The sequence below is a fragment of the Somniosus microcephalus genome, chromosome 3 (genome assembly GCF_052327205.1).
Source record: "Somniosus microcephalus isolate GS21.2 chromosome 3, FLI_Smic_1.0, whole genome shotgun sequence".
NCBI classification, from domain to species: Eukaryota; Metazoa; Chordata; class Chondrichthyes; order Squaliformes; family Somniosidae; genus Somniosus; species Somniosus microcephalus.
The window spans coordinates 2,759,926-2,785,517 of NC_140989.1; positions in this window are offsets into that span (position 1 = coordinate 2,759,926).

Genomic DNA, 25,592 nt, shown 5'->3' on the forward strand with positions numbered 1-25,592 from the left:
TACAGGCCGGGGATCAGGGGCTGATACAGTCCGAGGATCAGGGGCTGATACAGGCCGGGGATCAGGGGCTGATACAGGCCGGGGATCAGGGGCTGAGACAGGCCGGGGATCAGGGGTTGAGACAGGCTGGGGATCAGGGGCTGAGACAGGCCGGGCATCAGGGGCTGAGACAGGCCGGGGATCAGGGGCTGAGACAGGCCGGGGATCAGGGGCTGAGACAGGCCGGGGATCAGGGGCTGATACAGGCGGGGGATCAGGGCCTGAGACAGGCCGGGGATCAGGGGCTGATACAGGCCAGGGATCAGGGTCTGATACAGGCCGGGGATCAGGGTCTGATACAGGCCGGGGATCAGGGGCTGATACACGCCGGGGACCAGGGGCTGATGCAGGCCGGGGATCAGGGGCTGATACAGGCCGGGGATCAGCGGCTGATACAGGCTGGGGATCAGGGGCTCATACAGGCTGGGGATCAAGTGCTGATACAGGCCGGGGATCAAGGGCCAGACACCCTGGGGATCAGGGGTTGATACAGGCCGGGGATCAGGGGCTGATACAGGCCGAGGAAAAGGGGCTGATACAGGCCGGGGATCAGGGGCTGATACAGGCCGGGGATCAGGGGCTGAGACAGGCCGGGGATCAGGGGCTGATACTGCCTGGGGATCAGGGGCTGAGACAGGCCGGCGATCAGGTGCTGATACAGGCCGGGGATCAGGGGCTGATACAGGCCGAGGATCAGGGACTGATACAAGCCGGGGATCAGGGGCTGAGACAGGCCGGGGATCAGGGGCTGAGACAGGCCGGGGATCAGGGGCTGAGACAGGCCGGGGATCAGGGGCTGATACAGGCGGGGGATCAGGGCCTGAGGCAGGCCGGGGATCAGGGGCTGATACTGCCTGGGGATCAGGGGCTGAGACAGGCCATCGATCAGGTGCTGATACAGGCCGGGGATCAGGGGCTGATACAGACCGAGGATCAGGGGCTGATACAGGCCGGGGATCAGGGGCTGATACAGGCCGGGGATCAGGGGCTGAGACAGGCCGGGGATCAGGGGCTGAGACAGGCCGGGGGATGGGATACAGAGTGGAGCTATAGTTGGGGGTGATGTACAGCAAAATAAGGAGCAAAAAACAAGTCAGCAGGGAAGGCAGAGCAAAGATGTGAAGGCAAAAGGGAATATGGCAGGGCTGGAAGGCATTTATTTTAATGCAAGGAGTCTTGCAAATAAGGTGGATGAACTGAAGTTGTTGTTGAACACATGGGAGTACGATATTGTTGCTATCACGGAGACATGGTTGAGGGAGGGTCAGGACTGGCAGCTCAATATTCCGGGGTATAGAATCTTCAGGCGAGACAGAGGGGGGTGTAAAAGGGGAGGGGGTGTTGCAATATTAATTAAGGAGTCTATTACTGCTGTAAGGAGGGATGATATATTAGTGGGTTCCTCTAATGAGGCCATATGGGTAGAACTTAAAAACAAAAAGGGGTCAAGCACCTTGCTGGGAGTGTACTATAGGCCCCCAAAGAGTCAGGGGGAGATAGAGGAACAGATATGCAGGCAGATATCAGAAAAGTGTGAAAATAATAGGGTAGTAATAGTGGGGGATTTCAACTTCCCCAATATAAATTGGGATAGTCAGAGTGTGAAAGGCTTGGAGGGAGCAGAATTCTTAAAGTGCATCCAGGAGAGCTTTTTGAGCCAACATGTAGAAAGTCCTACAAGAGAGGGGGCGGTACTGGACCTAATTCTAGGGAATGTAGCCGGGCAGGTGGTGGAAGTGTCTGTAAGAGAGCATTTTGGCGATAGTGACCACAATTCGGTGAGATTTAAGGTGGTCATGGAAAAAGACAAAGACGGCCCGGAAATCAGGGTTCTAAATTGGGGGAAGGCCGATTTTAATAAGATAAGACAGGATCTGGCAAAAGTGGACTGGGAGCAGCTACTTATAGGAAAATCCACATCAAAACAGTGGGAGGCTTTCAGAAGGGAAATAGAGAGAGTACAACACCAACATGTTCCTGTAAAGGTCAAGGGTGGGACCAACAAGCAAAGGGAACCTTGGATGACAAAGGATATACAAAAATGCATTAGGAAAAAAAGGGGGGCTTTTGGCAGTTACAAAAGACAAAAGACGGTGGAAGCCCTAGAGGAGTATAGGAGGTGCAGGGGCATACTTAAAAAGGAAATTAGGAGGGCGAGGAGGGGCCATGAAATAACACTGGCGAGCAAAATAAAGGAAAATCCTAAGATGTTTTATAAGTATATTAAGGGCAAGAGGATAACCAGGGAAAGGGTAGGGCCCATTAGGGACCAAAGTGGCAAGCTGTGTGTAGAGCCAGATGAAGTAGGTGGGGTTTTAAATGAATTTTTGCCTCAGTGTTCACTTTGGAGAAAGACGATGTAGATATAGAAGTCGGGCAAGGGGACTGTGGCATACTTGAACATATTAGCATCGAGAGGGAGGAGGTTCTAGCGGTTTTAGCAGGCCAAAAAGTGGATAAATCCCCAGGCCCGGACGAGATGTATCCCAGGCTGTTGTGTGAGGCAAAGGAGGAGATTGCAGGGGCTCTGACACAAATTTTCAGAACCTCTCTGGCCACAGGGGATGTACCAGAGGACTGGAGAACAGCTAATGTAGTACCATTATTCAAGAAGGGTAGCAGGGATAAACCAGGGAATTACAGGCCAGTGAGCCTAACATCTGTGGTAGGGAAATTATTGGAAAAAATTCTGAGGGACAAAATTAGTCTCCACTTGGAGAGGCAAGGATTAATCGGGGATAGTCAGCATGGCTTTGTCAAGGGTAAATCATGTCTGACCAATCTGATTGAATTTTTCGAGGGGGTGACTAGGTGTGTGGATGAGGGAAATGCTGTGGATGTGGTTTACATGGACTTCAGTAAAGCTTTTGACAAGGTACCGCATAGGAGACTGGTCAAGAAGGTAAGAGCCCATGGGATCCAGGGGGCCTTGGCGCGTTGGATCCTAAACTGGCTGAGTGGCAGGAGGCAGAGGGTGATGGTCGAAGGTTGCTTTTGTGACTGGAAGCCTGTGTCCAGTGGGGTACCTCAGGGATCGGTGCTGGGTCCCTTGCTGTTTGTGATCTACATTAATGATTTGGATGAAAATGTAAAAGGTATGATCAGTAAGTTCGCAGATGACACGAAAATTGGTGGGGTGGTAAATTGCGAGGAGGAAAGCCTCAGGCTACAGGACAATATTAACGGGTTGGTCAGATGGGCGGAAAAGTGGCAAATGGAATTTAACCCGGAAAAGTGCGAGGTGATGCATTTTGGACGGACAAATAAGGCAAGGGAATACACAATGAATGGTAGGACCCTAGGAAGTACAGAGGGTCAGAGGGACCTTGGTGTACATGTACATAATTCCCTGAAGGCAGCGGAACAGGTAGATAAGGTGATTAAAAAGGCTTATGGGATACTTGCCTTCATTAGCAGAGGCATAGAATATAAGAGCAGGGAGGTTATGATGCAGCTGTACAAAACGCTGGTGAGGCCACAGCTGGAGTACTGTGTGCAGTTCTGGTCACCTCACTATAGGAAGGATGTGATTGCTTTGGAGAGGGTGCAGAGAAGATTCACCAGGATGTTACCTGGGATGGAGCGCCTCAGCTATGAAGAGAGACTGGACAGACTGGGGTTGTTTTCCTTGGAGCAAAGAAGGCTGAGGGGGGACCTGATTGAGGTGTACAAAATGATGAGGGGCATAGATAGGGTAGATAGAAAGGAACTTTTCCCCTTAGTAGGGGGGTCAATAACAAGGGGGCACAGATTCAGGGTAAGGGGCAGGAGATTTAGGGGGGATTTGAGGAGGAACTTTTTCACCCAGAGGGTGGTTGGAAGCTGGAACTCACTGCCTGAAAGGGTGGTAGAGGCAGGAACCCTCACAACATTCAAGAAGCATTTGGATGAGCACTTGAAATGCCATTGCATACAAGGCTATGGACCAAATGCTGGAAAATGGGATTAGACTGGACAGGGGTGGATGGGCGGCGCAGACACGATGGGCCGAAGGGCCTCTTTCTGTGCTGTAAAACTCTATGACTCTATGACTCTATCAGGGGCTGATACAGGCCGGGGATCATGGGTTGATACAGGCCGGGGATCAGGGCCTGATACAGGTCGGGGATCAGGGGCTGAAACTGCCTGGGGATCAGGGGCTGATACAGGCCAGGGATCAGGGTCTGATACAGGCCGGGGATCAGGGGCTCATACAGGCCGGGGATCAGGGGCTGATACAGGCCGGGGATCAGGGGCTGATACAGGCCGGGGATCAGGGGCTGATACAGGCCGGGGATCAGGGGCTGATACAGGCCGGGGATCAGGGGCTGATACAGGCCGGGGATCAGGGGCTGATACAGGCCGGGGATCAGGGGCTGATACAGGCCGGGGATCAGGGGCTGATACAGGCCGGGGATCAGCGGCTGATACAGGCTGGGGATCAGGGGCTCATACAGGCTGGGGATCAGAGGCTGATACAGGCCGGGGATCAAGCGCCGAGACAGCCTGGGGATCAGGGGTTGTTACAGGCCCGGGATCAGGGGCTGATACTGGCCGAGGATAAGGGGCTGATACAGGCCGGGGATCAGGGGCTGATACAGGCCGGGGATCAGTGGCTGATACAGGCTGGGGACCATGGGCTGAGGCAGGCCGGGGATCAGGGGCTGATACAGGCCGGGGATCAGGGGCTGATACAGGCCGGGGATCAGGGGCTGATACAGGCCGGGGATCAGGGGCTGATACAGGCCGGGGATCAGGGGCTGATACAGGCCGGGGATCAGGGGCTGATACAGGCCGGGGATCAGGGGCTGATACAGGCCGGGGATCAGCGGCTGATACAGGCTGGGGATCAGGGGCTCATACAGGCTGGGGATCAGAGGCTGATACAGGCCGGGGATCAAGCGCCGAGACAGCCTGGGGATCAGGGGTTGATACAGGCCGGGGATCAGGGGCTGATACAGGCCGAGGATAAGGGGCAGATACAGGCCGGGGATCAGGGGCTGATACAGGCCGGGGATCAGTGGCTGATACAGGCCGGGGACCATGGGCTGAGGCAGGCCGGGGATCAGCGGCTGAGACATACCGGGGATCAAGGGCTGAGACAGGCCGTGGACCAGGGGTTGATACAGGCCGGGGATCAGGGGCTGATACAGGCGGGGGATCAGGGCCTGAGACAGGCCGGGGATCAGGGGCTGATACTGCCTGGGGATCAGGGGCTCAGACAGGCCGGCGATCAGGTGCTGATACAGGCCGGGGATCAGGGGCTGATACAGGCCGGGGACCAGGGGCTGAGACAGGCCGGGGATCAGGGGCTGAGACAGGCCGGGGTCAGGGGCTGAGACAGGCCGGGGATCATGGGTTGATACAGGCCGTGGATCAGGGGCTGATGCAGGCCGGTGATCACGGCCTGATACAGGTCGGGGATTAGGGGCTGATACTGCCTGGGGATCAGGGGCTGATACAGGCCGGGGATCAGGCTCTGATACAGGCCGGGGATCAGGGGCTCATACAGACCGGGGATCAGGGGCAGAGACAGGCCGGGGATCGGGGCTGATACAGGCCGGGGATCAGGGGCTGATACAGGCCGCGGATCAGAGGCTAATACAGGCCGGGAATCAGGGGCTGATACAGGCCGGGGATCAGGAGCTGATACAGGCCGGGGATCAGGGGCTGATACAGGCCAGGGATCAGTGGCTGATACAGTCTGGGGATCAGGGACTCATACAGGCTGGGGATCAGGGGCTGATACAGGCCGGGATCAGAGGCTGAGACAGGCCGGGGATCAGGGGCTGAGACAGGCCGGGGATCAGGTGCTGAGACAGGCCGGGGTTCAGGGGCTGACACAGGCCGGCGAACAGTGGTTGATACAGGCTGGGGATCAGGGGCTGATACAGGCCTGGGATCAAGGGTCGACACAGCCTGGGGATCAGGGGTTGATACAGGCCGGGGATCAGGGGCTGATACAAGCCGGGGATAAGGGGCTGATGTAGGCCGGGGATCAGGGGCTGATAAAGGCCAGGGATCAGGGGCTGATACAGGCCGGGGATCTTGGGCTGAGACAGGCCAGGGATCAGGGGCTGAGACAGGCCGGGGATCAGGGGCTGATACAGGCCAGGGATCAGGGGCTGAGACAGCCTGGGGATCAGGGGCTGAGACAGGCCGGGGATCAGGCCTGAGACAGGCCGGGGGTCAGGGGCTGATACTGCTTGGGGATCAGGGGCTGAGACAGGCCGGCGATCAGGTGCTGATACAGGCCGGGGATCAGGGGCTGATACAGGCCGAGGATCAGGGGCTGATACAGGCCGGGGATCAGGGGCTGATGCAGGCCGGGGTCAGGGGCTGAGACAGGCCGGGGATCATGGGTTGATACAGGCCGTGGATCAGGGGCTGATGCAGGCCGGTGATCACGGCCTGATACAGGTCGGGGATTAGGGGCTGATACTGCCTGGGGATCAGGGGCTGATACAGGCCGGGGATCAGGCTCTGATACAGGCCGGGGATCAGGGGCTCATACAGACCGGGGATCAGGGGCAGAGACAGGCCGGGGATCGGGGCTGATACAGGCCGGGGATCAGGGGCTGATACAGGCCGCGGATCAGAGGCTAATACAGGTCGGGAATCAGGGGCTGATACAGGCCGGGGATCAGGAGCTGATACAGGCCGGGGATCAGGGGCTGATACAGGCCAGGGATCAGTGGCTGATACAGTCTGGGGATCAGGGACTCATACAGGCTGGGGATCAGGGGCTGATACAGGCCGGGATCAGAGGCTGAGACAGGCCGGGGATCAGGGGCTGAGACAGGCCGGGGATCAGGTGCTGAGACAGGCCGGGGTTCAGGGGCTGACACAGGCCGGCGAACAGTGGTTGATACAGGCTGGGGATCAGGGGCTGATACAGGCCTGGGATCAAGGGTCGACACAGCCTGGGGATCAGGGGTTGATACAGGCCGGGGATCAGGGGCTGATACAAGCCGGGGATAAGGGGCTGATGTAGGCCGGGGATCAGGGGCTGATACAGGCCGGGAATCAGGGGCTGATACAGGCCGGGGATCAGGGGCTGAGACAGGCCGGGGATCAGGGGCTGATACAGGCCAGGGATCAGGGGCTGAGACAGGCCGGGGATCAGGGGCTGATACAGGCCAGGGATCAGGGGCTGAGACAGCCTGGGGATCAGGGGCTGAGACAGGCCCGGGATCAGGACTGAGACAGGCCGGGGGTCAGGGGCTGATACTGCTTGGGGATCAGGGGCTGAGACAGGCCGGCGATCAGGTGCTGATACAGGCCGGGGATCAGGGGCTGATACAGGCCGGGGATCAGGGGCTGATGCAGGCCGGGGATCAGGAGCTGTTACAGGCCAGGGATCCGGGGCTGAGACAGGCCGGTGATCAGGGCCTGATACAGGCTGGGGATCAGGGGCTGAGACAGGCCGGGGATCAGGGGCTGTTACAGGCCAGGGATCAGGGGCTGAGACAGGCCGGGGATCAGGGGCTGATACAGGCCGGGGATCAGCGGCTGAGACAGGCCGGGGATCAGGGGCTGAGACAGGCTGGGGATCAGGGGCTGATGCAGGCCGGGGATCAGGGGCTGATGCAGGCCGGGGATCAGTGGCTGATACAGGCTGGGGATCAGGGGCTCATACAGGCTGGGGATCAGGTGCTGATACAGGCCGGGGATCAAGGGCCAGGCAGCCTGGGGATCATGGGTTGATACTGCCTGGGGATCAGGGGCTGAAACAGGCCGGGGATCAGGGTCTGATACAGGCTGGGGATCAGGTGCTGATACAGGCCAGGGACCAGGGGCTGATACAGGTCGGGGATCAGGGGCTGATACAGGTCGTGGATCAGGGGCTGATACTGCCTGGGGATCAGGGGCTGATACAGGCCGGGGATCAGGGTCTGATACAGGCCGGGGATCAGGGGCTGATACAGGCCAGGGACCAGGGGCTGATGCAGGCCGGGGATCAGGGGCTGATGCAGGCCGGGGATCAGTGGCTGATACAGGCTGGGGATCAGGGGCTCATACAGGCTGGGGATCAGGTGCTGATACAGGCCGGGGATCAAGGGCCAGGCAGCCTGGGGATCAGGGGTTGATACAGGCCGGGGATCAGTGGCTGATACAGGCTGGGGATCAGGGGCTCATACAGGCTGGGGATCAGGTGCTGATACAGGCCGGGGATCAAGGGCCAGGCAGCCGGGGGATCAGGGGCTCATACAGGCCGGGGATCAGGGGCTGATACAGGCCGAGGATAAGGGGCTGATACAGGCCGGGGATCAGGGGCTGATACAGGCCGGGGATCATGGGCTGAGGCAGGCCGTGGGTCAGGTGCTGAGACAGGCCGGGGATCAGGGGCTGAGACAGGCCGTGGATCAGGGGCTGATACAGGCTGGGGATCAGGGGCTGATACAGGCAGGGGATCAGGGCCTGAGACAGGCCGGGAATCAGGGGCTGATACTGCCTGGGGATCAGGGGCTGATACAGGCCGGGGATCAGGCTCTGATACAGGCCGGGGATCAGGGGCTCATACAGACCGGGGATCAGGGGCTGATACAGGCCGGGGATCAGCGGCTGATACAGGCAGGGGATCTTGGGGTGAGACAGGCCAGGGATCAGGGGCTGAGACAGGCCGGGGATCAGGGGCTGATACAGGCCAGGGATCAGGGGCTGAGGCAGCCTGGGGTTCCGGGGCTGAGACAGGCCGGGGATCAGGGCCTGAGACAGGCCGGGGTTCAGGGGCCGATACAGGCCGAGGATCAGGGGCTGTTACAGGCGGGGGATCAGGGCCTGAGACAGGCCGGGGATCAGGGGCTGATACTGCCTGGGGATCAGGGGCTGATACAGGCCGGGGATCAAGCGCCGAGACAGCCTGGGGATCAGGGGTTGATACAGGCCGGGGATCAGGGGCTGATACAGGCCGGGGATCAGTGGCTGATACAGGCCAGGGATCATGGGCTGAGGCAGGTCGGGGATCAGGGGCTGAGACAGGCCGGGGAACAGGGGCTGAGACAGGCCAGGGATCAGGGGCTGATACTGCCTGGGGATCAGGGGCTGAGACAGGCCGGCGATCAGGTGTTGATACAGGCCGGGGATCAGGGGCTGATACAGGCCGGGGATCAGGGGCTGAGACAGGCCGAGGATCAGGGGCTGATACAGGCCGGGGATCAGGGGCTGATAGAGGCCGGCGATCAGGTGCTGATACAGGCCGGGGATCAGGGGCTGATACAGGCCGGGGACCAGGGGCTGAGACAGGCCGGGGATCAGGGGCTGAGACAGGCCGGGGTCAGGGGCTGAGACAGGCCGGGGATCATGGGTTGATACAGGCCGTGGATCAGGGGCTGATGCAGGCCGGTGATCACGGCCTGATACAGGTCGGGGATTAGGGGCTGATACTGCCTGGGGATCAGGGGCTGATACAGGCCGGGGATCAGGCTCTGATACAGGCCGGGGATCAGGGGCTCATACAGACCGGGGATCAGGGGCAGAGACAGGCCGGGGATCGGGGCTGATACAGGCCGGGGATCAGGGGCTGATACAGGCCGCGGATCAGAGGCTAATACAGGCCGGGAATCAGGGGCTGATACAGGCCGGGGATCAGGAGCTGATACAGGCCGGGGATCAGGGGCTGATACAGGCCAGGGATCAGTGGCTGATACAGTCTGGGGATCAGGGACTCATACAGGCTGGGGATCAGGGGCTGATACAGGCCGGGATCAGAGGCTGAGACAGGCCGGGGATCAGGGGCTGAGACAGGCCGGGGATCAGGTGCTGAGACAGGCCGGGGTTCAGGGGCTGACACAGGCCGGCGAACAGTGGTTGATACAGGCTGGGGATCAGGGGCTGATACAGGCCTGGGATCAAGGGTCGACACAGCCTGGGGATCAGGGGTTGATACAGGCCGGGGATCAGGGGCTGATACAAGCCGGGGATAAGGGGCTGATGTAGGCCGGGGATCAGGGGCTGATAAAGGCCAGGGATCAGGGGCTGATACAGGCCGGGGATCTTGGGCTGAGACAGGCCAGGGATCAGGGGCTGAGACAGGCCGGGGATCAGGGGCTGATACAGGCCAGGGATCAGGGGCTGAGACAGCCTGGGGATCAGGGGCTGAGACAGGCCGGGGATCAGGCCTGAGACAGGCCGGGGGTCAGGGGCTGATACTGCTTGGGGATCAGGGGCTGAGACAGGCCGGCGATCAGGTGCTGATACAGGCCGGGGATCAGGGGCTGATACAGGCCGAGGATCAGGGGCTGATACAGGCCGGGGATCAGGGGCTGATGCAGGCCGGGGTCAGGGGCTGAGACAGGCCGGGGATCATGGGTTGATACAGGCCGTGGATCAGGGGCTGATGCAGGCCGGTGATCACGGCCTGATACAGGTCGGGGATTAGGGGCTGATACTGCCTGGGGATCAGGGGCTGATACAGGCCGGGGATCAGGCTCTGATACAGGCCGGGGATCAGGGGCTCATACAGACCGGGGATCAGGGGCAGAGACAGGCCGGGGATCGGGGCTGATACAGGCCGGGGATCAGGGGCTGATACAGGCCGCGGATCAGAGGCTAATACAGGTCGGGAATCAGGGGCTGATACAGGCCGGGGATCAGGAGCTGATACAGGCCGGGGATCAGGGGCTGATACAGGCCAGGGATCAGTGGCTGATACAGTCTGGGGATCAGGGACTCATACAGGCTGGGGATCAGGTGCTGATACAGGCCGGGATCAGAGGCTGAGACAGGCCGGGGATCAGGGGCTGAGACAGGCCGGGGATCAGGTGCTGAGACAGGCCGGGGTTCAGGGGCTGACACAGGCCGGCGAACAGTGGTTGATACAGGCTGGGGATCAGGGGCTGATACAGGCCTGGGATCAAGGGTCGACACAGCCTGGGGATCAGGGGTTGATACAGGCCGGGGATCAGGGGCTGATACAAGCCGGGGATAAGGGGCTGATGTAGGCCGGGGATCAGGGGCTGATACAGGCCGGGAATCAGGGGCTGATACAGGCCGGGGATCAGGGGCTGAGACAGGCCGGGGATCAGGGGCTGATACAGGCCAGGGATCAGGGGCTGAGACAGGCCGGGGATCAGGGGCTGATACAGGCCAGGGATCAGGGGCTGAGACAGCCTGGGGATCAGGGGCTGAGACAGGCCGGGGATCAGGACTGAGACAGGCCGGGGGTCAGGGGCTGATACTGCTTGGGGATCAGGGGCTGAGACAGGCCGGCGATCAGGTGCTGATACAGGCCGGGGATCAGGGGCTGATACAGGCCGGGGATCAGGGGCTGATGCAGGCCGGGGATCAGGAGCTGTTACAGGCCAGGGATCCGGGGCTGAGACAGGCCGGTGATCAGGGCCTGATACAGGCTGGGGATCAGGGGCTGAGACAGGCCGGGGATCAGGGGCTGTTACAGGCCAGGGATCAGGGGCTGAGACAGGCCGGGGATCAGGGGCTGATACAGGCCGGGGATCAGCGGCTGAGACAGGCCGGGGATCAGGGGCTGAGACAGGCTGGGGATCAGGGGCTGATGCAGGCCGGGGATCAGGGGCTGATGCAGGCCGGGGATCAGTGGCTGATACAGGCTGGGGATCAGGGGCTCATACAGGCTGGGGATCAGGTGCTGATACAGGCCGGGGATCAAGGGCCAGGCAGCCTGGGGATCATGGGTTGATACTGCCTGGGGATCAGGGGCTGAAACAGGCCGGGGATCAGGGTCTGATACAGGCTGGGGATCAGGTGCTGATACAGGCCAGGGACCAGGGGCTGATACAGGTCGGGGATCAGGGGCTGATACAGGTCGTGGATCAGGGGCTGATACTGCCTGGGGATCAGGGGCTGATACAGGCCGGGGATCAGGGTCTGATACAGGCCGGGGATCAGGGGCTGATACAGGCCAGGGACCAGGGGCTGATGCAGGCCGGGGATCAGGGGCTGATGCAGGCCGGGGATCAGTGGCTGATACAGGCTGGGGATCAGGGGCTCATACAGGCTGGGGATCAGGTGCTGATACAGGCCGGGGATCAAGGGCCAGGCAGCCTGGGGATCAGGGGTTGATACAGGCCGGGGATCAGTGGCTGATACAGGCTGGGGATCAGGGGCTCATACAGGCTGGGGATCAGGTGCTGATACAGGCCGGGGATCAAGGGCCAGGCAGCCGGGGGATCAGGGGCTCATACAGGCCGGGGATCAGGGGCTGATACAGGCCGAGGATAAGGGGCTGATACAGGCCGGGGATCAGGGGCTGATACAGGCCGGGGATCATGGGCTGAGGCAGGCCGTGGGTCAGGTGCTGAGACAGGCCGGGGATCAGGGGCTGAGACAGGCCGTGGATCAGGGGCTGATACAGGCTGGGGATCAGGGGCTGATACAGGCAGGGGATCAGGGCCTGAGACAGGCCGGGAATCAGGGGCTGATACTGCCTGGGGATCAGGGGCTGATACAGGCCGGGGATCAGGCTCTGATACAGGCCGGGGATCAGGGGCTCATACAGACCGGGGATCAGGGGCTGATACAGGCCGGGGATCAGCGGCTGATACAGGCAGGGGATCTTGGGGTGAGACAGGCCAGGGATCAGGGGCTGAGACAGGCCGGGGATCAGGGGCTGATACAGGCCAGGGATCAGGGGCTGAGGCAGCCTGGGGTTCCGGGGCTGAGACAGGCCGGGGATCAGGGCCTGAGACAGGCCGGGGTTCAGGGGCCGATACAGGCCGAGGATCAGGGGCTGTTACAGGCGGGGGATCAGGGCCTGAGACAGGCCGGGGATCAGGGGCTGATACTGCCTGGGGATCAGGGGCTGATACAGGCCGGGGATCAAGCGCCGAGACAGCCTGGGGATCAGGGGTTGATACAGGCCGGGGATCAGGGGCTGATACAGGCCGGGGATCAGTGGCTGATACAGGCCAGGGATCATGGGCTGAGGCAGGTCGGGGATCAGGGGCTGAGACAGGCCGGGGAACAGGGGCTGAGACAGGCCAGGGATCAGGGGCTGATACTGCCTGGGGATCAGGGGCTGAGACAGGCCGGCGATCAGGTGTTGAGACAGGCCGGGGATCAGGGGCTGATACAGGCCGGGGATCAGGGGCTGAGACAGGCCGAGGATCAGGGGCTGATACAGGCCGGGGATCAGGGGCTGATAGAGGCCGGGGATCAGGGGCTGATACAGGCCGGGGGTCAGGGGCTGAGACAGGCCGGGGATCAGGGGCTGAGACAGGCCGGGGATCAGGGGCTGATACAGGCCGGTGATCAGGGGCTGATACAGGCCGGGGATCAGGGGCTGATACAGGCCGGGGATCATGGGCTGAGGCAGGCCGGGGATCAGCGGCTGAGACAGGCCGGGGAACAGGGGCTGAGACTGCCTGGGGGTCAGGGGCTGAGACAGGCCGGCGATCAGGTGTTGATACAGGCCGGGGATCAGGGGCTGATACAGGCCGAGGATCAGGGGCTGATACAGGCCGGGGATCAGGGGCTGATACAGGCCGGGGATCAGGGGCTGAGACAGGCCGGGGATCAGGGGCTGAGACAGGCCGGGGATCAGGGGCTGTGACAGGCCGGGGATCAGGGGCAGAGACAGGCCGGGGATCAGGGGCTGAGACAGGCCGGGGATCAGGGGCTGATACAGGCGGGGGATCAGGGCCTGAGACAGGCCGGGGATCAGGGGCTGATACAGGCCGGGGATCAGCGGCTGATACAGGCTGGGGATCAGGGGCTCATACAGGCTGGGGATCAGGTGCTGATACAGGCCGGGGATCAAGGGCCAGACAGCCTGGGGATCAGGGGTTGATACATGCCGGGGATCAGGGGCTGATACAGGCCGAGGATAAGGGGCTGATACAGGCCAGGGATCAGGGGCTGATACAGGCCGGGGATCAGGGGCTGATACAGGCCGGGGATCATGGGCTGAGGCAGGCCGGGGATCAGGGACTGAGACAGGCCGGGGATCAGGGGCTGAGACAGGCCATGGATCAGGGGCTGATACAGGCCGCGGATCAGGGGCTGATACAGGCGGGGGATCAGGGCCTGAGACAGGCCGGGGATCAGGGGCTGATACTGCCTGGGGAACAGGGGCTGAGACAGGCCGGCGATCAGGTGCTGATACAGTCCGGGGATCAGGGGCTGATACAGGCCGAGGATCAGGGGCTGTTACAGGCCGGGGATCAGGGGCTGATACAGGCCGTGGATCAGAAGCTGATGCAGGCTGGGGATCAGGGGCTGAGACAGACCGGGGATCAGGGGCTGATACAGTCTGGGGATCAGGGCCCAATACAGGCCGGGGACCAGGGGCTGAGACAGGCCAGGGATCAGGGGCTGAGACAGGCCAGGGATCAGGGGTTGATACAGGCCGTGGATCAGGGGCTGATGCAGGCCAGTGATCAGGGCCTGATACAGGTCGGGGATCAGGGGCTGATACTGCCTGGGGATCAGGGGCTGATACAGGCCGGGGATCAAGGTCTGATACAGGCCGGGGATCAGGGGCTGATACAGACCAGGGATCAGTGGCAGAGACAGGCCGGGGATCGGGGCTGATACAGGCCGGGGATCAGGGGCTGATACAGGCTGGGGATCAGGGGCTAATACAGGCCGGGGATCAGGGGCTGATACAGGCCGGGGATCAGGTGCTGATACAGGCCGGGGATCAGGGGCTGAGACAGGCCGGGGATAAGGGGCTGAGACAGGCCGGGGATCAGGGGCTGAGACAGGCCGGGGATCAGGGGCTGAGACAGGCCGGGGATCAGGGGCTGAGACAGGCCGGGGATCAGGGGCTGAGACAGGCCGGGGATCAGGAGCTTATGCAGGCCGGGGATCAGGGGCTGAGACAGCCCGGGGATCAGGGGCTGATACAGGCCGGGGATCAGCGGCTGATACAGGCCGGGGATCAGGGGCTCATACAGGCTGGGGATCAGGTGCTGATACAGGCCGGGGATCAAGGGCCAGACAGCCTGGGGATCAGGGGTTGATACAGGCCGGGGATCAGGGGCTGATACAGGCCGTGGATCAGGGGCTGATACAGGCTGGGGATCATGGGCTGAGGCAGGCCGGGGATCAGGGGCTGAGACAGGCCGGGGAACAGGGGCTGAGACAGGCCGGGGATCAGAGGCTGATACTGCCTGGGGGTCAGGGGCTGAGGCAGGCCGGCGATCAGGTGTTGATACAGGCCGGAGATCAGGGGCTGATACAGGCTGAGGATCAGGGGCTGATGCAGGCCGGGGATCAGGGGCTGTTACAGGCCGGGGATCAGGGGCTGAGACAGGCCGGGGATCAGGGGCTGAGACAGGCAGGGGATCAGGGGCTGAGACAGGCCGGGGATCAGGGGCTGAGACAGGCCGGGGATCAGGGGCTGAGACAGGCCGTGGATCAGGGGCTGATACAGGCGCGGGATCAGGGCCTGAGACAGGCCGGGGATCAGGGGCTGATACAGGCCAGGGATCAGGGTCTGATACAGGCCGGGGATCAGGGTCTGATACAGGCCGGGGATCAGGGGCTGATATACAGGCCGAGGATCAGGGGCTGATACAGGCCGGGGATCAGGGGCTGATACAGGCCGGGGATCAGCGGCTGATACAGGCTGGGGATCAGGTGCTCATACAGGCTGGGGATCAGGTGCTGATACAGGCCGGGGATCAAGGGCCAGACAGCCTGGGGATCAGGGGTTGATACAGGCCGGGGATCAGGGGCTGATACAGGCCGAGGATAAGGGGCTGATACAGGCCGGGGATCAGGGGCTGATACAGGCCGGGGATCAGGGGCTGATACAGGCCGGGGATCATGGGCTGAGGCAGGCCGGGGATCAGGGGCTGAGACAGGCCGGGGATCAGGGGCTGAGACAGGCCATGGATCAGGGGCTGATACAGGCCGCGGATCAGGGGCTGATACAGGTGGGGGATCAGGGCCTGAGACAGGCCGGGGATCAGGGGCTGATACTGCCTGGGGAACAGGGGCTGAGACAGGCCGGCGATCAGGTGCTGATACAGTCCGGGGATCAGGGGCTGAGACAGGCCGGGGACCAGGGGCTGAGACAGGCCAGGGATCAGGGGCTGAGACAGGCCAGGGATCAGGGGTTGATACAGGCCGTGGATCAGGGGCTGATGCAGGCCAGTGATCAGGGCCTGATACAGGTCGGGGATCAGGGGCTGATACTGCCTGGGGATCAGGGGCTGATACAGGCCGGGGATCAGGGTCTGATACAGGCCGGGGATCAGGGGCTGATACAGACCAGGGATCAGTGGCAGAGACAGGCCGGGGATCGGGGTTGATACAGGCCGCGGATCAGGGGCTGATACAGGCCGGGGATCAGGGGCTAATACAGGCCGGGGATCAGGGGCTGATACAGGCCAGGGATCAGGGGCTGAGACAGGCCGGGGATCATGGGCTGAGGCAGGCCGGGGATCAGGGGCTGAGACAGGCCGGGGATCAGGGGCTGAGACAGGCCATGGATCAGGGGCTGATACAGGCCGCGGATCAGGGGCTGATACAGGTGGGGGATCAGGGCCTGAGACAGGCCGGGGATCAGGGGCTGATACTGCCTGGGGAACAGGGGCTGAGACAGGCCAGCGATCAGGTGCTGATACAGTCCGGGGATCAGGGGCTGATACAGGCTGAGGATCAGGGGCTGATACAGGCCAGGGATCAGGGGCTGATACAGGCCGGGGATCAGGGGCTGAGACAGGCCGGGGATCAGGGGCTGAGACAGGCAGGGGATCAGGGGCTGAGACAGGCCGGGGATCAGGGGCTGAGACAGGCCGGGGATCAGGGGCTGAGACAGGCCGTGGATCAGGGGCTGATACAGGCGCGGGATCAGGGCCTGAGACAGGCCGGGGATCAGGGGCTGATACACGCCAGGGATCAGGGTCTGATACAGGCCGGGGATCAGGGTCTGATACATGCCGGGGATCAGGGGCTGATATACAGGCCGAGGATCAGGGGCTGATACAGGCCGGGGATCAGGGGCTGATACAGGCCGGGGATCAGGGGCTGATATACAGGCCGGGTATCAGGGGCTGATACAGGCCGGGGATCAGGGGCTGATACAGGCCGGGGATCAGCGGCTGATACAGGCTGGGGATCAGGGGCTCATACAGGCTGGGGATCAGGTGCTGATACAGGCCGGGGATCAAGGGCCAGACAGCCTGGGGATCAGGGGTTGATACAGGCCGGGGATCAGGGGCTGATACAGGCCGAGGATAAGGGGCTGATACAGGCCGGGGATCAGGGGCTGATACAGGCCGGGGATCAGGGGGCTGATACAGGCCGGGGATCATGGGCTGAGGCAGGCCGGGGATCAGGGGCTGAGACAGGCCGGGGATCAGGGGCTGAGACAGGCCATGGATCAGTGGCTGATACAGGCCGCGGATCAGGGGCTGATACAGGTGGGGGATCAGGGCCTGAGACAGGCCGGGGATCAGGGGCTGATACTGCCTGGGGAACAGGGGCTGAGACAGGCCGGCGATCAGGTGCTGATACAGTCCGGGGTTCAGGGGCTGATACAGGCCGAGGATCAGGGGCTGATACAGGCCGGGGATCAGGGGCTGATACAGGCCGGGGATCAGAGGCTGATACAGGCTGGGGATCAGGGGCTGAGACAGGCCGGGGGTCAGGGGCTGATACAGCCTGGGGATCAGGGCCTAATACAGGCCGGGGACCAGGGGCTGAGACAGGCCAGGGATCAGGGGCTGAGACAGGCCAGGGATCAGGGGTTGATACAGGCCGTGGATCAGGGGCTGATGCAGGCCAGTGATCAGGGCCTGATACAGGTCGGGGATCAGGGGCTGATACTGCCTGGGGATCAGGGGCTGATACAGGCCGGGGATCAGGGTCTGATACAGGCCGGGGATCAGGGGCTGATACAGACCAGGGATCAGTGGCAGAGACAGGCCGGGTGTGATAAAAATGATAACTTCCGGGAAGTTATGTCATCACTTCCTGTGAACTATGAACTGTGTACATACCTCACTTCCTGTCATATGTCACTTCCTGTTGGACTGGTATAAATACTGGTCTGTTCAGTATTGTAAGAGGCTTCTACCAGAGGCATGGTAAAGACCTCTCTTGTGTATATAGTGTGTTTATAAGTTACTTAAAGCTTACTTTAAAGTTACTTGATGGTAAGTCTCCTTTCTCTTACATCAATTTAAGTAACTTAGTATTTACACTGACAAATACTAGACCTTCAGACAAACTCGGAAGTTAAGGATCCAGGGAACCACCCATCATGGAGAAAATCCTTAGACCTATTCGTCTGGACTTGGACCCGAATACACCAGCAGCTGGCAGGGTATGGAAGCATTGGTATCGTACTTTTGAGAATTTTCTGGATGAATGTAAAGCGGATGCTCCTGCTAAATTGAAGATACTTGTCAATTATGTGACCCCAAAAGTGTTCGAATATGTTGATGACTGGGATAATTACGAAGAGGTGATTCGGGCACTTAAGAAACTGTATGCGAAGACCCCAAATGAGGTCTATGCTAGACATATACTGGCCACAGCCCGACAAGGGCCAGGGGAATCAATTGACGAATTCCTGCAAGAACTTCGCAGGCTCAGCGTAGATTGTAACTTTCAGGCAGCCTCAGCTGAGCTGTACCGCCAAGAAATGATTCGTGATGCTTTCATCTGCAGGATTGCCTCTCCATTTATACGCCAGCGTCTACTAGAAAGTAAAACACTTGAGCTACAAAAAGCTTTTGACCTAGCTTGTTCACTGGATTTGGCAAAGAGAAATGCAGACCTCTATCAGCTGCCCAGATCTCGATCTGCTGCTGTAGCTGCAACCAGACAATTCAAGCGGTCTCAGGTGAACCCTATCATGGGGGAATCTAATTCTGATAATTCTGATGAAGAAGAGGAGGACGACCCCACTTTAGCAGCCTCTTGGCAATCTAGGAAGGAATGCTTCTTTTGTGGAGATGCTTTTCACCCTAGGAAAACCTGCCCTGCTCGCAATGCAATCTGCAGTTATTGCGGGAAAAAAGGACACTTTGCTAAAGTTTGCCTATCAAGGGCCTCTACGAGGGCCAATCCAGCTAAGGCCTACCGAACTGCCCCAATTAGGGCCTATCAAGATGCTCCAGCTAGGACCTATCAAGCTTCCTCTCGAGCTCTCTCCCGAAGAAGCACACCGAGAGTTTTAGCCACTCTCTGTGCAACGACACCAATTACAGCTGCTTGCCCACAGAACCTGTCTCAGGCAGCCACAAAAATTTCAATTAAAGGGCATACCTTAGATGCCTTAATTGACTCAGGAAGTACTGATAGTTTCATTAAGGAACAGATTGTTGCGAAATTGAAACTACATGTCTTCCCATCGGACCAGGCAATTGCGATGGCCCAGTCATCACTTAATACCAGAATCTCCGGCTTTTGTGTTGTTGATATGACACTTCATGGTCGTATGTATCCCTCCACCCGACTTTCGGTGCTCAAGGACTTATGTAGTGATCTCCTCTTAGGGCTGGACTTCCAAAAACAGCATAAGAAACTCACCATTGAGTTTGGTGGATCCAAACCCGGACTTACTATTTCTAATATACCGTCTAAATTACCATTTTGTGCATTATCAGCGGCTTCACTTGATGAACCCTCATTATTTGCCAGTATTCCGCCTCAATGCCAACCGATAATAACGAAATCGCGGCGCTTTAATCAGGAAGACCAATCTTTTATTGCGGCTGAAATCTCTCGACTTCTAGCAGAGGATATCATTGAACCATGTTCGTCGCCCTGGCGGGCTCAAGTCGTCATTGTCAAGAACCCTCTAAAACCTCACAAACAGCGACTATGCATCGATTATTCGCAAACCATCAATCAATATACCGACTTGGACGCCTACCCATTGCCACGCATTGATGATATGGTTAATAAACTGGCCGAATACAAAGTGTTCTCAACTTACGATTTAAAAAGTGCCTATCATCAGTTACCCTTGAAGGTTTCAGATAAGCAGTACACAGCCTTTGAGGCTAATGGACGGCTGTACCAATTTCGTCGCCTCCCATTCGGGGTTACTAATGGAGTGGCTGTCTTTCAACGGGCAATGGATGGCCTGGTTAAGCAGGAAAACCTAAGGGACACTTTTCCCTATCTTGATAACATTACCATTGCAGGTCACGATCAACAGGAACACGACTCCAACCTCCAAAAATTTCGGGATGCCCTCCATCGCCGTAATTTGACCCTGAATGAATCCAAATCTGTTGAGTCGCAACCGACCATCAACATCCTTGGCTACTGCGTAGGCAATGGTATCATTAAGCCAGACCCAGAAAGACTTCGCCCGCTCCAAGAGCTCCCGTCACCTAAGAATCCGGCTTCTTTACGTCGGGCTCTCGGTCTGTTTGCATACTACGCTAAATGGATTCCTCATTTTTCGGACAAAATCCAACCCTTGCTGCATGCTAGATCATTTCATAGCAAAAGGGTTAGAATACAGGAACAGGGATACCTTGCTGCAGCTGTACAGGGCACTGGTGAGACCACACCTCGAGTACTGTGTACAGTTTTGGTCGCCTCATCTGAGGAAGGATGTTCTTGCCATGGAGGGGGTGCAGCGGCGATTCACCAGGCTGATACCAGGAATGGCGGGAATGACCTATGAGGAGAGACTATGTAGTTTAGGGATGTACACACTGGAGTTTAGAAGATTGAGAGGGGACCTCATAGAAGTGTATAAAATTCTGACAGGTCTAGACAGACTGGATGCAGAAGGAATGTTTCCCTTGGCGGGTGAGAACAGAACTAGAGGACATAATTTAAGGATAAGGGCTAAACCATTTAGGACAGAGATGAGGGGGAATTTCTTCACTCAGAGAGTGGTGAACCTGTGGAACTCATTGCCACAGAGGGCAGTGTACGCCAGCTCATTAAATATATTTAAGAGGGAATTAGATATATTTCTACGGGCAAAAGGGGTTAAGGGTTACGGAGAGAAGGCGGGGACGGGATACTGAATTAAAGGATCAGCCATGATCTCATCGAATGGCGGAGCAGGCACGAAGGGCCGAATGGCCTACTCCTGCTCCTATCTTCTATGTATCTATGTATCTATGTATTTCCACTGGGAACAGCGGCTGTTGCAGCCTTTAACCTTCTCAAAAAACAGTTGGAGAAAGCGGCTCTTCACTCCATTGATGAGAATCTCCCTTTCGTGGTTGAATGTGATGCCTCGGAGGTGGCGATCTCGGCTACTCTGAATCAGGAAGGTCGTCCTGTAGCATTTATGTCCAGGACCTTACAAGGTGCCGAGCTACATTATCCTCCGGTTGAGAAAGAAGCCACAGCCATCATAGAGGCAGTACGGAAGTGGAACCATTTTCTAGCTCGCCAGCACTTTACATTGATCACGGACCAACGATCAGTCGCCTTCATGCTCGATAATCGAAAACGAACCAAAATTAAGAATAATAAAATACAACTTTGGAGGATGGAACTGGCCTCTTTTGGTTATACCATTCTCTATCGGCCTGGCAAGGAGAATGTGGCCCCGGACACCCTCACACGGGCATTCTGCTCCACTATGTCATCCTCCACTCTCATGGATGTCCACAATGGTTTGTGTCATCCTGGCGTTCCGCGCATGCTACATTTCGTACGATCACGGAATCTCCCTTTTTCCACTGGAGATGTAAAGAAAATATGCTCAGAATGCCGGCTTTGTGCGGAATTAAAACCTCAGTTCTTCCGCCCCTCAGATGGTATACTCATACATGCAACCCAACCGATGCAACGACTTAGCATCGATTTTAAGGGCCCAGTGCCCTCTTCAACTCGGAACACATATTTGCTCACCATGATCGACGAATATTCACGTTTTCCGTTTGCCTTCCCCTGCTCCAATATGCTGGCGTCCACAGTAATCTGCTGCCTTGAGCAGGTATTTTCTCTCTGTGGCATGCCGGCTTATATTCACTCAGATCGGGGTCCATCCTTTATGTCAAGGGAACTCAAGGACTACCTCTCAGAACGGGGAATTGCTACAAGCAAAACAACACCATACCATACCATCGGAAATGGGCAGGTAGAGAGGTATAACGGTATCATCTGGAATTCCGTACGTCTCGCTTTAAGATCTCGGGGCCTACCAGACCAGCAATGGGAAACAGTGCTTCCGGATGCATTGCACTCTATACGGTCCCTGCTTTCTACAGCCACAAATACTACACCTCATGAGCGGTTCTTTGGATTCCAGCGTCGCTCATCTCATGGGACATCACTCCCATCATGGCTAACTACTCCTGGGCCTGTATTACTCCGAAGATACGTTCGGACGTCTAAAAATGACCCTCTTGTAGACGAGGTCGAACTAACCGATGCCAACCCCACCTATGCAAACATACGATATTCCGACGGCCGAGAATCTACCGTATCATTACGGGATCTGGCTCCCTGCCCACCAGGACCTAGTGGGACATCGGGTGATGGCATTTCACCAGGAAACTCTTGGGACCTATCGGGTACCCCTCTCCAGGATCCTGATCGGACACCAACTAGCTTGGTGCCGATAGAACCCCGTACTCAAGGTTGCGACCCTCCCAGTACCGCGCATGAAAGTACTGATCCACCACAGACCAGCTCTGCACCTCCCTCTGAACAGAGGCAGTCCGACTTTGAACCTATTGGGGCTCGTACTCGAAGCCATGATCTCCCCGACCCTTCACAGGGCAATCCAGGCCACACAGACTCTGACCAATGGCCAACCGCATGTAAGCGGACCAGCGACCCTGTACGACGGGAATCCAAACGGGTGCGACTCTTCCTTGTTCGGCGGCTGCGGACCAAAAGGTAGACCACAGCCTCCTAATCCTGCAGGAGGGAAGAATGTGATAAAAATGATAACTTCCGGGAAGTTATGTCATCACTTCCTGTGAACTATGAACTGTGTACATACCTCACTTCCTGTCATATGTCACTTCCTGTTGGACTGGTATAAATACTGGTCTGTTCAGTATTGTAAGAGGCTTCTACCAGAGGCATGGTAAAGACCTCTCTTGTGTATATAGTGTGTTTATAAGTTACTTAAAGCTTACTTTAAAGTTACTTGATGGTAAGTCTCCTTTTTCTTACATCACCGGGGATCGGGGTTGATACAGGCCACGGATCAGGGGCTGATACAGGCCGGGGATCAGGGGCTAATACAGGCCGGGGATCAGGGGCTGATACAGGCCAGGGATCAGGGGCTGAGACAGGCCGGGGATCAGGGGCTGAGACAGGCCGGGGAGCAGGGGCTGAGACAGGCCGGGGATCAGGGGCTGAAAGAGGCCTGGGATCAGGGGCGGATACAGGCCGGGGATCAGGTGCTGATACAGGCCGGGGATCAGGGGCTGAGACAGGCCGGGGATCAGGGGCTGAGACAGGCCGGGGATCAGGGGCTGAGACAGGCCGGGGATCAGGGGCTGAGACAGGCCGGGGATCAGGGGCTGAGACAGGCCGGGGATCAGGAGCTTATGCAGGCCGGGGATCAGGGGCTGAGACAGCCCGGGGATCAGGGGCTGATACAGGCCGGGGATCAGCGGCTGATACAGGCCGGGGATCAGGGGCTCATACAGGCTGGGGATCAGGTGCTGATACAGGCCGGGGATCAAGGGCCAGACAGCCTGGGGATCAGGGGTTGATACAGGCCGGGGATCAGGGGCTGATACAGGCCGAGGATAAGGGGCTGATACAGGCCGGGGATCAGGGGCTGATACAGGCCGGGGATCAGGGGCTGATACAGGCCGGGGATTAGGGGCTGATACAGGCCGGGGATCAGGGGCTGATACAGGCCAGGGATCAGGGGCTGAGGCAGCCTGGGGATCCGGGGCTGAGACAGGCCGGGGATCAGGGCCTGAGACAGGCCGTGGTTCAGGGGCCGATACAGGCCGAGGATCAGGGGCTGATACAGGCCGGGGATCAGGGGCTGATAGAGGCCGGGGATCAGGGGCTGATACAGGCCGGGGGTCAGGGGCTGAGACAGGCCGGGGATCAGGGGCTGATACTGCCTGGGGATCAGGGGCTGATACAGGCCGGGGATCAAGCGCCGAGACAGCCTGGGGATCAGGGGTTGATACAGGCCGGGGATCAGGGGCTGATACAGGCCGGGGATCAGGGGCTGATACAGGCCGGGGATCAGGGGCTGATACAGGCCGGGGGTCATGGGCTGAGGCAGGCCGGGGATCAGTGGCTGAGACAGGCCGGGGAACAGGGGCTGAGACTGCCTGGGGGTCAGGGGCTGAGACAGGCCGGCGATCAGGTGTTGATACAGGCCGGGGATCAGGGGCTGATACAGGCCGAGGATCAGGGGCTGATACAGGCCGAGGATCAGGGGCTGATACAGGCCGGGGATCAGGGGCTGACACAGGCCGGGGATCAGGGGCTGATACAGGCCGGGGATCAGGGGCTGAGACAGGCCGGGGATCAGGGGCTGAGACAGGCCGGGGATCAGGGCTGAGACAGGCCGGGGATCAGGGGCTGAGACAGGCCGGGGATCAGGGGCTGATACAGGCGGGGGATCAGGGCCTGAGACAGGCCGGGGATCAGGGGCAGATACAGGCCAGGGATCAGGGTCTGATACAGGCCGGGGACCAGGGGCTGATGCAGGCCGGGGATCAGGGGCTGATACAGGCCGGGGATCAGCGGCTGATACAGGCTGGGGATCAGGGGCTCATACAGGCTGGGGATCAGGTGCTGATACAGGCCGGGGATCAAGGGCCAGACAGCCTGGGGATCACGGGTTGATACAGGCCGGGGATCAGGGGCTGATACAGGCCGAGGATAAGGGGCTGATACAGGCCAGGGATCAGGGGCTGATACAGGCCGGGGATCATGGGCTGAGGCAGGCCGGGGATCAGGGACTGAGACAGGCCGGGGATCAGGGGCTGAGACAGGCCATGGATCAGGGGCTGATACAGGCCGCGGATCAGGGGCTGATACAGGCGGGGGATCAGGGCCTGAGACAGGCCGGGGATCAGGGGCTGATACTGCCTGGGGAACAGGGGCTGAGACAGGCCGGCGATCAGGTGCTGATACAGTCCGGGGATCAGGGGCTGATACAGGCCGAGGATCAGGGGCTGATACAGGCCGGGGATCAGGGGCTGATACAGGCCGGGGATCAGAGGCTGATACAGGCTGGGGATCAGGGGCTGAGACAGACCGGGGATCAGGGGCTGATACAGTCTGGGGATCAGGGCCTAATACAGGCCGGGGACCAGGGGCTGAGACAGGCCAGGGATCAGGGGCTGAGACAGGCCAGGGATCAGGGGTTGATACAGGCCGTGGATCAGGGGCTGATGCAGGCCGGTGATCAGGGCCTGATACAGGTCGGGGATCAGGGGCTGATACTGCCTGGGGATCAGGGGCTGATACAGGCCGGGGATCAAGGTCTGATGCAGGCCGGGGATCAGGGGCTGATACAGACCAGGGATCAGTGGCAGAGACAGGCCGGGGATCGGGGCTGATACAGGCCGGGGATCAGCGGCTGATACAGGCTGGGGATCAGGGGCTAATACAGGCCGGGGATCAGGGGCTGATACAGGCCAGGGATCAGGGGCTGAGACAGGCCGGGGATCAGGGGCTGAGACAGGCCGGGGATCAGCGGCTGAGACAGGCCGGGGATCAGGGGC